This window comes from Solenopsis invicta, unplaced genomic scaffold, assembly GCF_016802725.1.
Source record: "Solenopsis invicta isolate M01_SB unplaced genomic scaffold, UNIL_Sinv_3.0 scaffold_38, whole genome shotgun sequence".
NCBI lineage: Eukaryota > Metazoa > Arthropoda > Insecta > Hymenoptera > Formicidae > Solenopsis > Solenopsis invicta.
The window spans coordinates 510,288-523,636 of NW_024105284.1; positions in this window are offsets into that span (position 1 = coordinate 510,288).

A 13,349-nucleotide genomic window follows, 5' to 3' on the forward strand; every position below is an offset into this window, starting at 1 on the left:
TTTATTTAAAAAATTTTTATTTTTATAACATAAAGTCTCATATGATATTTACCCATTATTCCTTCATTTAAAGATTTTTAAATCTTTATCTTCTTCGCCTTCTTAATTTCTTTTCTTCTTTCTGTATTAATCCCATTTCAAATCTCTTACTTCTTCCTTCTTTCTATCAAGTCATTCTTATACTTTTTCAAATTTAATCTTACAATAATAATATTTGTATACAAAAGAGCATTTTAATAACAATACTATAATAAATATTAAACATATTTGCTATCTGAAAATAAAGTACAATACAAGGTATCAATTTTTTATAATGATTATTTTTACATCCATAAATAAGAATGTTTAATCAAACTTATCTGAAACAATTATTTTTTATCATATTAAAAGTTACTTTATTTTTATTATGTATTCTCTCTTTCTCTCTCTCTCTCTCTCTCTCTCTCTCTCTCTCTCTCTCTGAGTTTTTTATTTTGAAGTCCTTCCTTCTTTTTTTCCTTCTATCTATATATTAAAATTTTTTTTCACCTTCCATTCCTCTGACTATTTTTATGTCCAGTCCTAAAAATGAAATGTAACACAATGTATTCACGTACTTAATGTATAATACTTACTTCCCTATATGAGAAGTAAAAATGTGTTATTTAATTTAAAACTTATCTGAGACACATTTGTTGACAGCAACACCAGCAATTATACGTATAATATTGATTAGTATGCATGACGCGATACGCGTTGCAAATTTTCATAAGTCACAAACGACGCGACGACAATTTGTATACCGGAAGAACGTTCTCGTCACTAACCTCGCGCGCGTGCACACACCACTTAACCCCGCCGCACGTCAAAACGCAAAACGTCATTAACATCATCGGCGAAACTCAAGCCACAATCTCGACTTTCTCGACCACGCCAGCTAGCTAGTCCCGTCCTAAAAATGAAATGTAACACAAAGTATTCACGTACTTAACACTGTATAATACTTACTTTCCTATAGGAGAAATGAAAATGTGTTATTAAATTCAAAAATTTGTGGGGGTACAGTAAAGGTAACGAAACTCTCGGTAAGGTTAGAGAAAGAGGAAAGGGAAATGTAAGTGAATGTGAAAAAAGAATGAAGGGGAATTAAAAAGCATTGGAAAAAGTGCCAAAATATAGAATTATATATAATGTAAAATTGTGTATTAAAATTTAAACAATAAAGTATTGAATAAACATTTAAAGCATAACAGTAATATAATAAAAAAATTAACTCTGCTGATTTTTATATGTATCTATATATATAATATATGTTATTGATTTTAAAATAAAATGAGTTTTGTGAATTTAGATCTTATTTGTCTAATTTTGTTATTCTTAGAAGCAGCATAATGATGTATACAAAGAGTGAAAAACTTTTCTAAGAGAATACGAATCAATTGATTTCTATGATCCATCAATGGAGCTTGATTAAAAGCATGTTCCTTTTCAGTAAATAAATCATTTATTCTTAGTTTTATTTATGTTAAATTTATCAGTTTCTTTATTACGTTTGTAGACGTCAAAATAAAAAAAAAAACAAGTGAAGATTTCCCACGCGCGTCATTAGACAAAGACAGAATAGTGGTCCAAAGCTTGCTATCTCTTTCTAGTTTTTCACGCCCTCACTCCTCGAATGCTCGGTCTATAGATCCTATGTCTATGGGTATACATACTAAGGTCTCGGCATCCCAATCTTACTTCAGATATTTACTATTCACAAAGAAAACCCCCTGAATAGAGCAACGGATCACCGATTTTAATAAAATTTTATTGGTATGTAAAATTCAGCACCTATAATACTGTTACAGAAGAACGATTGTCAAGTCAGCGGCGTAGCGTGCAGTGTTAGAGATTTAACTGCCACGCTTGGAGTTCCAGGTTCGACCCCTGCTTATGAGACTTTTTCATTTAAATCTTATATTTTTCATTTAAAAATTAATGTTTAATTGGTAAAAAGGACGACTTTAGCATCCTCTTAAGAGTTCCCAAAACAGCCGCGTTAATTATCACACGTGATGAGAATGAACCGTCTTATGCAGATATTCTAAGTTTTACAATATAAGCGTCGAGGATGAGAAATAAAAAGAGATATGTGTACAAAGAACAATGAGATTTATTATATAAGAAAGCTTGGTGATGTGAGCTGCTCAACGAACAGATTTGTACAAACAAACGCCATGACATTTTAACTCGCAATATCCAACGACTGCGCAAACTCACATTCACTCAGCAACAGAAAGAAGAATTTACATGAAAAATGATATAATTAGGTTTGATGAGTGCGATAAACAAATTATTCAATACTCTTCCTGTGTGAGCCAAACGTAAGTAAGAACGAAAAGTTTGAAACTTATCTTTTGACAAGGCTTTTGTGAAGATATCTGTTCTTTGACAATCAGTGGCAACATGCTTTACGACTATTTCATCTTCTTCACACTTCTCTCTAATATAATGATAGCGGACATCAATGTGCTTGGTTCTTTTATATTCTTTAATTTAGGATTTTTGACTAATTTAATAGCACTTTCATTATCAATGAACAACTGAGTTGGACCAGCATATGGATCTCCGATATCACTCAACAACTTTCTTAACCACACAACTTCCTTCGCTCCGGAAGCACCAGCAATATACTCAGATTCGGCTGTGCTCAATGTAACATACTTTTGTCGCTCCGACGACCAAATTACGATACCACTCGACATAAAGAAAGCATAACCAGTTTTGAATTGACGAGTTTCCAAGCCCATAACATAATCACCAATTAACTCTGAGTGATCCCCACTACTTTTGTACATAATACCAAGGTCTGCCATTCCAATTAAGTAACAAAAAATACGTTTAATTGCTTCCCAGTGTGATTGATCATGATTATCACTAAACCTGCTTACATTGTTGACTGCAAAAGTTATGTCTCGACAAAAAACTATTGAAACAAACATTAACAAACCCAGCTTTGCGAAACAAAACATCAATCTTTGTCTCATTATTAACAAGATATAGAATGGTGTGTGGATCGATTGGCACACTCAAGGTTTTTGCATTTGTCATGTTAAACCTTGCAACAATCTTTTCAATATAAAATTTCTGATGAATAATTACACTTTTATTTGCATGATTTCGCTCAATTTGCATGCCAACAAAGACTTTAGTATTAATCTCCAAGAGTAATTTTAAACGACCTTTGTAAAGCTTTATCCATCAAATCGAAAACTTTTGTGACTTTAAAGTGATCTATCCGTCATTTACAAATAACGCTAAATATACATCAAAACTATTTACAATATCACAAAAAATACATTTGTCAATCTCGCTTGGCTTGAAGTTGAATTTGCTCAGAAAATCGCAAAAGCACTTGTTCTAGCACCTGGGAGATTGCTTAAGGCCATAAAGGGATTTTGTTAGCACACATACTTTTCACTGTTCACATTCAGACCTTCAGGCACTTTTATGAACACTTTTTCTTTAAACTCTCCATGCAAAAACGCAGTCTTAATATCAAATTGTACAAGCTCCAAGTCTTTCTCTGTAACAATAGCAGGACTCGCAACAATCATAACGCACAACAGGGGCAAAGGTTTCAAAGTAATCCTGTCCAGATGTCTGGAGAAAACCACGCGCACATAATCTGGTTTTATGCCTCTTTACTTCACCTTCACAATCCCGAATCATTTTAAAAACCAACTTGGAATCAATCTCTTTTTTCTTTGCATCTCGCGATACGATCTCCCAAGTACAATTCGTATCATGAGCTTTCAGCTCGCTCTGAATTGCTTGCAGCCAATGATCAGCATCAGGTCCAGTAGTTGCCGCCTTGTTGGTAGATTGTAGCCGGACACGAGACGGAAAGTCTGGGGAAACCGAGAGAAACTGTTGCTTTTAGAGAAAATTTATTGAAAGCTAACTATAGCTACTCTGCCAATATTCGATTGAATCTTTAATTGCTACTCGTTTTTTTCCCAAAAACGAGAAAGGAAAATTGTTCTCGGCGACGATCGCGCACTAAATACTCATACAGTCTGTCGCTTTTCTTCTCAGTCGTTAGTTCTACCGGGACTCTCACTGTGTTTCTGATCTCTTGGACGTTCGTATCTCGCCCACCGTTGATCACTCAACTCAAGACTTACGCTCGTGCGTTAATAGAACTGTGCGTGCTCGTCCGCGCGTGAATTACTCATGAAAGTGTTACGTGAATAATTACACGAATGACACAACACATTACAAAGTTTATTTAGGAAATATACATGCATAAAAATGCGTTTCGAAATAAGTTCCGTACAATCGTTTATCTTATTTATACCCGTTCACGCACTCACGCACACACACTTATACTAACGTTTCAAAACGTCACACGTTTTTACCGGCGTCGCATTATTGCGTCTTATTCGCGGTAATCTTTCGCGATTATTCACTAATAAACGCTAACCGGCCAATTGCCCTCGAGCGTGAGCTCGCAAAATTATAATTAAGTATAAAAATAAAATAAAAAGTTTCACGGATTTACATCTCGCGATATCCTATTACATGCGATCACTAGCTTAATTACGAAATCATGAGAAAGTTTGCTTTTGCATAAATTGCGCGTATTTCCGTGTCTCTTCGTGGTTCCAAAACCAACTCAAGCTCAATGCTTCTACCTCAAAGTCGCGCAGCTCGGTGATTCCCACTTTTGCGAGATTTCTTTTGTTCGGCCAATCAATTTTGTTGGCCTTTCTTGTGTCACGGGCCGCGCCCACCGTTACTATGGCGGCTCGTGGGTCTTGTGCTTTACGCGCGTCGCGCGTGATCAGCGAATATTGGTCGACGCTGTTGCATCACAGGTTTTTTTACGACTGTTATTATTTTAGTGCATTCAATGTTTTGTTAAATATTTTTAAATTAGTAAAATTATCGGTCGGCCAATGGTTCACGGATCGCAGGTTCATTATGTTCACACATTCACTGTCTCTTCCGCGTACTCGCGCTTATCATAATTATTCTAATTAAATTCATATGCAATTGTGTAATATAAAATAAAGTAAAATGATAAAATTCCTAATAAACAAAACAATCCAATTTGGGGTTCTGATTCTATTTTGCGCGCGGTAGTGAATGTTGTATCGTTAAACTAAGTGTGATAAATTGAAGTTTTGTCACGCAGTGACATTATTCGGTCTGCCAACTCGTAGCGAAACAAAGATAATAATAAACTTTAAAATAAAATAAAATAATAATAATAAAATAAAATAAAGCTTATAAGACATTAATGTCTTTCTCACTTGGCGTTGTTTCTTGCGCCGTCGTTCTCGGTGTTTGCCTAGGCCAGCAGAAAATCGATGGCTTCCCTTTCTTCCTCTTTCTCCTCGGTTACCGTTTTTCCCGGCGTTACGGCTCTTTTGGGCGTCGCAGGTATCTTCGCGTCACTTTCGCCTTGTTCTCTCCCTCTCTCTTACTTTTGCTCATTGGGCGTCGCCGGTTTCTCGCCGCGTTGCCTCGAGTCCTCCATCGTCTCATTGCGATCGTGCCTTCGCGCGCTCAACTCGCCTGTGACTTCTTGTAATTTATCAAGAAGGATAGTGAGATTGTCGGTTGGCGGCGGTGACAAAATGCGACAAGTTCAACGACGTTTGCCTCCAAATATTTCGCTGGGCGTCAAATTGTGCTCCTGTCTCGTAGCTGACATTCATGATCTTGTTGTAGAGCCACGACCTCAGGAATTTACTCTAGCACCTATATCTTCTCAACAGATAAGTCAGGTTGGTCTCTGTTAAATAGATAATTTAACATGTAAAGTTAAGATTTATACTTTTAAAGTTCTGAATGTTTTAAAGAGTTGTTCTTTAATTAAATAAAAGCTGCATGTTGTATGGTAACATCTGTTAAATTTTATAAATAAGTTGTCACTTCATTTCTGTCAGTCTCAATAGTTAGACGTGTAATCTGTCGCTCAGCTGATTTATTTTTGCTCTTTAAATAAAAGTTTTTTTGCCCATATAAATTGTACACTAATTATTTCTTAGGTTATGGGTTCAGATTAAAACGCGCAGTGTACAATCAGTTAACGCAAGTAAAAATAAAAATGTTAATTTATGTGTGTTCCGGAAATAGTACCGCCAAAAAACTCCGCTACCGCGTAAAACAATTTTCTCGCGATGCCCAGTCCAACCGGACCGCCGCAGGGCCCGGAACCGACAAACGCGACCGATCACGGGTCACACAGTAAAGTCATGAACCAGATGCGGAAGTGGGGTTGCCATTTTGACGACCGGGACCTTCTGTCTTTCCCGGAACGGGTAGCCAAGACAAATACCGCTACACCGACGAGCAAATTCAGGCCGGCCTGCCTAAACTATTAAAGGGCGACGCACTGGCTTGGTACAGAAACGAGCGGGATAACTGAGACACCTGGCCCAACTTCACAAGCGCTCTCAGACGACAGTACCTGCCTCGGCGATACCAGGCAAAGCTCGCCCGGGAGATTCAGGAGCGCCGGCAACAACCAAAGGAACCTTACGCCAAGTACACGACCGCCTTACAAACTATGATGCGGCGCGCAGGCGGATTCACGCAAGCCGAGAAGGTCGACTAATTATATAAGAACCTACGCGCCGAGTAGAAATTGTACATACGCTTTACCGATGCCACCGATCTCGCCGATCTGGCCGAGCAGGCCGCCAAGTTCGAGGAGATTACCAAAGCTCAGGAGAGCGAGAACCGGGCCACAAAGCGCAAAGTCACCACCGCTGCAGCTACCGCTACCGCGCTGTACGACTAAAATACCGCTTGTTGGCGGTGTAAGCAACGCGGCCATAGCCGCTTTAACTGCAAGCAACCGGCCCGCAAGTTTTGCTCACAGTGCGGCAAAGACGGGGTATTGACCAAGGAGTGTCACGCCCAAGCGGGAAACTCTCTGCCGGCCGAGGACACGTTCGCCCCTTGGCCCGGATCCGCATAAGCTATCGGCCACGACCACACATCACGATGCGCATCGGATCGCGCCGATTCTCGGCCCTGTTGGACACCGGGGCAAGATCTCGATGATCAACCGCCGAGTCGCCAAGCACACCAAGACTATGCGCATCCGGCCAGAGGTCCAGGAGGAAACCATCCACCTAGCGGACGGTACCACCGCCACAATACCTGGACGAGTCCGGCTCCCACTACGCATAGCCGGGAGGGAACTAGCACACACCTTCCAGTTTCTTCCTAGATACCAAACTGTTGATCGGCACCGATTTATGGCCCGAACTGGGCATCAACATCCCGCCACCACCGCCCGCGCAAGTTCAAGGGCACCGGAAACGCCGATCCACGCACTTGGTCACCGACGGGATAACCGAACGAACACCGCAAGAAGAACAGGAGCTGCAGGCGTTCCTGGCGACCAAACTTGCCAAATTTGAGCGAGTCCAGGGACCAGACCGTGCACCATATACGAGTGAAGACTGAGCAGCCGATCAAACAGAGATACCGTTCACAAAAACCCGCAATGCAACAAATCATTGTTGAGGAGGTCCAGGCTATGAAGGCCGCCGTGATTATTAAGCCTTCCATCAGTACTTGAAGCTCCCCGGTGGTCATCGTCAAGAAGAAGGAAGGTAGGCACCGCTTTTGCATTGACTTCCAAAAAATCAACGTAGTAACAGAACGAGATGCCTACTCGCTACCACACATCACACCCACGCTGGACAAATTGCGCAGTGCACGGTTTCTTTCGAGTTTGGATCTAGAAAAAGGGTACTGATAAATCCCCCTCACTCCGGAGAGTCGCCCCGTCACGGCATTTACCGTACCAGGCCGGGGCTTAATGCAGTTCACCATTATGCTTTTTGGTTTGCATTTTGCCCCGGCTACTTTCCAGCGACTACTCGACAAAATCCTGGGGCCGGAACTTGAACCCTACGTATTTGTCTACCTGGACGACGTCATTATCGCCAGTCCTACCTTCTCAGACCACCTAAAACACTTGGGGGAAGTGTTCCATCGCTTGCGCAAAGCACGCCTAAAACTCAATCCTGATAAGTGTCATTTCTGCCGCACCAAACTCAAGTATCTCGGGCCGGATATACACCTGCAGAACTTTATGTTTGTCTTTGAAAAAGAAAGCAAAAAAAAGGAAAAACAAGAGTGCAATTATAACAGAAGACACCAATCAAAAATATTATCTAAATTAAAAATAAACAATAGAGTATGGGTAACAGACTTACGCGTGTACGCTAAAATTATAAAACCAGACAAAAACCCGAATTCATATATTATTAGAACCAAAAAAGGCGGTACGTTACGCAGAAACCGGTGACATTTAGTATCAGCCCCGGGCAAAAGAAAAATAGGAAAAGGTTGTAATTACGATCCGGCGTTAATTGAGGATGATAAGGAATCGACGTCGTCAGACACTGAAAAGCAAATAGTAATCGGACAAGACGCAAGCAATACAAGTAGCGTTTTCGAGAGGAAAGAACTTACAGGAAGTTAATGAACCGCGGAGGTCAAAGCGTATTCAGAGCACTCGTGATTTCATTACATTTTAGGCTAAGAAAAATATCTTTATGTAATCGGACATATCTCATGTAATGTTGTCACACATTTATATGTGATAGAAAAACTTTAATAAAACAGGGAGGATGTTGTGTAAGCGCGCGGGTAGGGGGAGTCAAGCTAGCTGAGCGTGGTTGACAACAGAAGCCCGAGTTGTAGACACACAAAAATCATCAGATAAACAATTATTTCCGTTCTTCCGTGCCATCCCGATACAGATGGAAATTATGGGCACGGATTCATCTCGTGTACGTATCGGTTTGCGATCGTCATGTTATTGATGGAGCAAAAAAATAGCCCAACTTTGTCAAACTTGCAATCATTGCAGACGCAGGGCTGTTAGAGCAAAAGGCAAGGTCTTAATGGAAGTACAGAGAGTTTTAGACATCAGGTTAAAATTGCTAGAAAGGCTTTTGCGCTGCAATTTTCCGCGCCAAAACTACAGCTTGAGATGAATTACTAGCTATTATAAATACTAATCCATGAGAAAAATATTATCTGCTAGATAATACAAAAAAACTTAAAAAAGCTAGTCCGGTGGTCTATGAGTCTCTGCTAATACTAGAAAGAGTGGTTGATTTTTTGTTTCCTTCACACCTTCAACATACAAAGGAAATTTTGGAAAACAATTGGAGTGAAGAGGATGCCATCACTTCAGAGAAAGTAGCATGAGCAATTAAATGTACCAACAAGAAAAAGGCCTCAGACCGAGACGGCATCCTAGAAATGTGCATTAAGAAGACAAACGAGTTCTTCCACAAATTATAGACCAAGTGTTTTAACCGTTGCTTATTAGAAAGACATTTCTCTAAAGAATGGAAAGAGGCTCGACTTATTTTGCTTAAAAAAGGGAATAAATCTAATGACGTGCCATCGTCATACTCATCAATTTGTTTATTGTCGGAGGCCGGTATGCTTGGAGAAAATGATAACTAAAAGACTAGTTGCCTTTCTAGATGAGACCAAAAGAATTTCCGAACTGCAGTTTGGCTTTCGAAAAGGCAGATCTGCTATCAATGCAATCAAGCAAGCGCAAGATCTCATTATGGAGAGCGTTGACGAGGAGGGAGTGATGATAGCCGTAAGTTTGAATGTGCCTAATGCTTTCAACTCTCTCCTGTGGAGATCAATCCTATCAGCGCTTAAAGAAAAAAAAATCTCTAATTATCTTAGGGCAATTGCAAAGCTACTTCGAAGACACTTGATCTATGTGGATAGACTTGCTAGAGTTAAACGCTGACTTGCGATGTCTCCCAAAGCTCGGTCCTTGGACCGCTTTTTTGGACCGTAATGTACGATTTGGTACTTAGATTGAAACTGCCTAAGAATTGTACCTCAATGCGTTATGCGCACGATAATTTCTTGATGGCGAACTCAACAGTGAAGAATGTGGTGGTAAGGGCGCTTGTTATGATATGCGGGGAAATAGGTGTCCTAGGATTGAAAGTCTTCCCGAGTAAATCAGAGGCAATAATGTTCGTTAAAAATAAAAGACCCGTGCCGGAAAATGTTGCTGTCTTGGTCCAAAACCCTGGTCCTTATCCGGCTATGTATGAAATACTTATAGATAAGAACTGGTCTTTTAAGGAACATTTTAAGAATCTAATTTCTAAGATTGAAGGTATGGCCGCCTTGCTCATATGGCTCATGACGAATATTAGCGATCCAAGTGAAGGTCCGCGGTGCATGCCCGATCCTGTGGACCATCCCAAGCCCTGACACCGGAAACAGTTGGGTTTTACACCGACCCTGTAGGTTGTGTTCCCACAAACACGGGGATGCATAATGCATTTTCCAACTATAAAAAAGGGGGTCCAGGTGAAAAAAAACATTTGCTATATGTGAAGATAATATACTCTATTTTGCTCTACGGTGTTTCGATTTGCGCAAATGCTGTCAATAAAAACAGATTTATCCAAGAAAAATTAAGACAGGTCCAACGTAGCGTCGCTGTTACAGTAGTTTTATCACATAACTGTTTTGCATGAGGCGGTGGTCATCTTATCAAATCACATCCTTTTGGATATTCTGGCGGAAGAATATGCCAGAATAGGCCGATAAGGGTGATGTTACGATTGTTTTGGACATAAACACATATCTTTTGAAAATGAAAAAACTCTTAAACGACTTAAACACATATTTGATATATAAACACATATTCGATAGAAAAGTTCCTCAATGAAACCTTAAAAACATGGACCGAGAAAGATTTTATCTCAAGAAACATTTTTTCAAATTACTCGCCAGCAATATCCCATTTTAGAGGACTTATGAGCTTTCTAAGATCCATATTAAATATTATCGTTTTATAGTTTCTTCGATCAACACAGCTTTACACCCTCTCACGTGTTGTTTACAAGAAATAATTACGACAAACATTCAAAAATCTAGAAGTCACTTCAATAATAGTTTTGACTTTATAAAATTTTAAAAAGGGAGTAGTAAAATAAAAAAATCCGACGCCTTTGTCATCTCGTTTTTGTAGACCTATAAGGTTACGATTTTTATACGAGAATGTAGAGTCTATTTTAAATGAAGAAATATATTAAAGATTAAATTGCGTCTCTTCTTCTTTTTGAAATTATTTAGGGCGGAAGAGAAGTAATAATACATTACGAAATGATTTTCACTATGATTGATGGCAAGGTATGTAACGCGGTAACATCTATTAAATCTATGCGCTGTTATTGGGTTGTTTGGGAAGTAATTTTGTTTTTTCTCACAGATATCTATCTAACAACTAGATCGCTACCTTCGGGTGAACAGCTGTGTCCGACAGGATATCCGGATTTGGCCATCTTACCCAACAAGAAAGTGGCGTCTACGCGTAGATTAGGTTAGTGCGTATGTGTTTGACAGGTTTGACAACTGAGCCGGTTGACCGCTGAGCACCGTTGAGCATATTAATTGTGATTATCGAGTGTGTTTTTTCGATATCGTGCCATAATGCCAAGTAAGAGCGGCATTGGAACGGCCATTTTGTTGTAGGTAACATGGCTGAAACCGGATATTCTTCCTGCCTCAATACTGTCATATGCTAATGCCACAGGTTAGCGATCTAGTTTAGTATTAGATATCTGTGTTTTTTCCCAACAGAGGGCAACTTCACACTTAAGCCGCATAATCATTATATATTTTGACAGCTAATATAGCAAGGCTTACTTGTTCGATTGATTCTACGCAGTAGAATCTCTACTTTTTGTTTGGTGCCTTATCAAATATGGAAAGTAAAAAACAGCATTTTCGGCATATTTTACTTTTTTACTATCAAAAAGGCAAAAATGCTGTTTAAGCAAGAAAAAATTATCCGATGTGTATGGAGAAGATGTATTGATAGAACACCAGTGCCAAAACTGGTTTGCAAAATTTCGATCGGGCAATTTTGATATTGAAGATGCATTTCGTTCTGGAAGACCAGTTGAAGCTGATGAAGACATAATAAAACATTAATTGATGCAAACCGACAAATAACAACTCGTGAGATCGCTGAGAGGTTAGATTAGGTTTATCGAATTGGACCGTTCATGACCATTTGAAACGCCTAGGTTTAATCTCAAAGCTCGACATATGTTCCCCATGTTCTTATGGAAAGAAATCTGTACCGCCGCGTTGACATCTGTGATTTGCTTCTCAAACGTCAAGAAAATAATCCATTTTGGAAGCGCATTATCACTAAAGACGAGAAATGGGTTGTCTACAACAATGTTAAAGAGACCATGGAGTAAAAAAGATGAACTGGCTCAAAGCACTTCGAAAGCCAATATTCATCAAAAAAAGGTAATGCTATCTGTTTAGTGGGATTTTAAAGAAATCGTTTTTTTTTTTTGAGCTTCTACCAAACAACACAACAATCAATTCTGAAGTGTACTGTCATTAGTTGGACTTGAATAATTTACTTAAACAGAAAAGGCCAGAATTGATTAATAGAAAAAGTGTAGTGTTCCACCAAGATAATGCAAGATCTCATACAAGTTTGGTAACTCGTCAAAAGCTTTTACAGCTTGAATGGGATATACTACCACCATATTTTTCAGATCTGGCACTTTCTGATTATTATATGTTCCGGTTTCTACAAAACTTTTTAGACGGTAAAACCTTTACTTCAAATGAGGAAGTCAAAAATCATCTGGATCAGTTTTTTGCCAGCAGAGAACAAAAATTTTATGAGCGTGGAATCATGCTACTGCATGAACATACGTAAGGAAACGTACGTTAGCTGTGGTCGTACCTGAAAAGATATCTAAGATCAAGTAGCCTTCGCAATTGTATCGAGACCTAAAAACCGAAGCTGCGACAAGAATACTACACATAAGCTACGTTTGTAATTCTCCAAATGTTAAACAAGGACGAAATGACACATCATGCGCATCATGCGTGAAACGGAACGTAGCCATAATCTCACTCAAACGCTGCTTGCCAGCGACTGACGCTATCAACAAGTGGGAAAAAATTCACGCATGCCCACAAAAGTTCAAGGTCGGCTCGTGCAAGCGCGCTTGATTCAAATTCATCAGGTTTTCGCAAAAAAAATAAGGTCGGATATTTTTCTAACAGACCTCGTATAATTCAATAAAATATTTATTTGTTACGAAAAAATCGTCTTTCATTTTCATAAAAAAAAAATTACTTTCCGAACAACCTACTATTTGTACGTAGTAACGTCAAAAAAATCTAATAATTTTGATTTAGTAAAACATTAAAAAATTTATGTTTCTGATTTGCGTTATGGATAATCAACGTTACACGGATGAATCCGTTTCTTTGAGTACTTGCTGCATCTTGCCTGATTAGAAATGTTCCTCAAAACAATG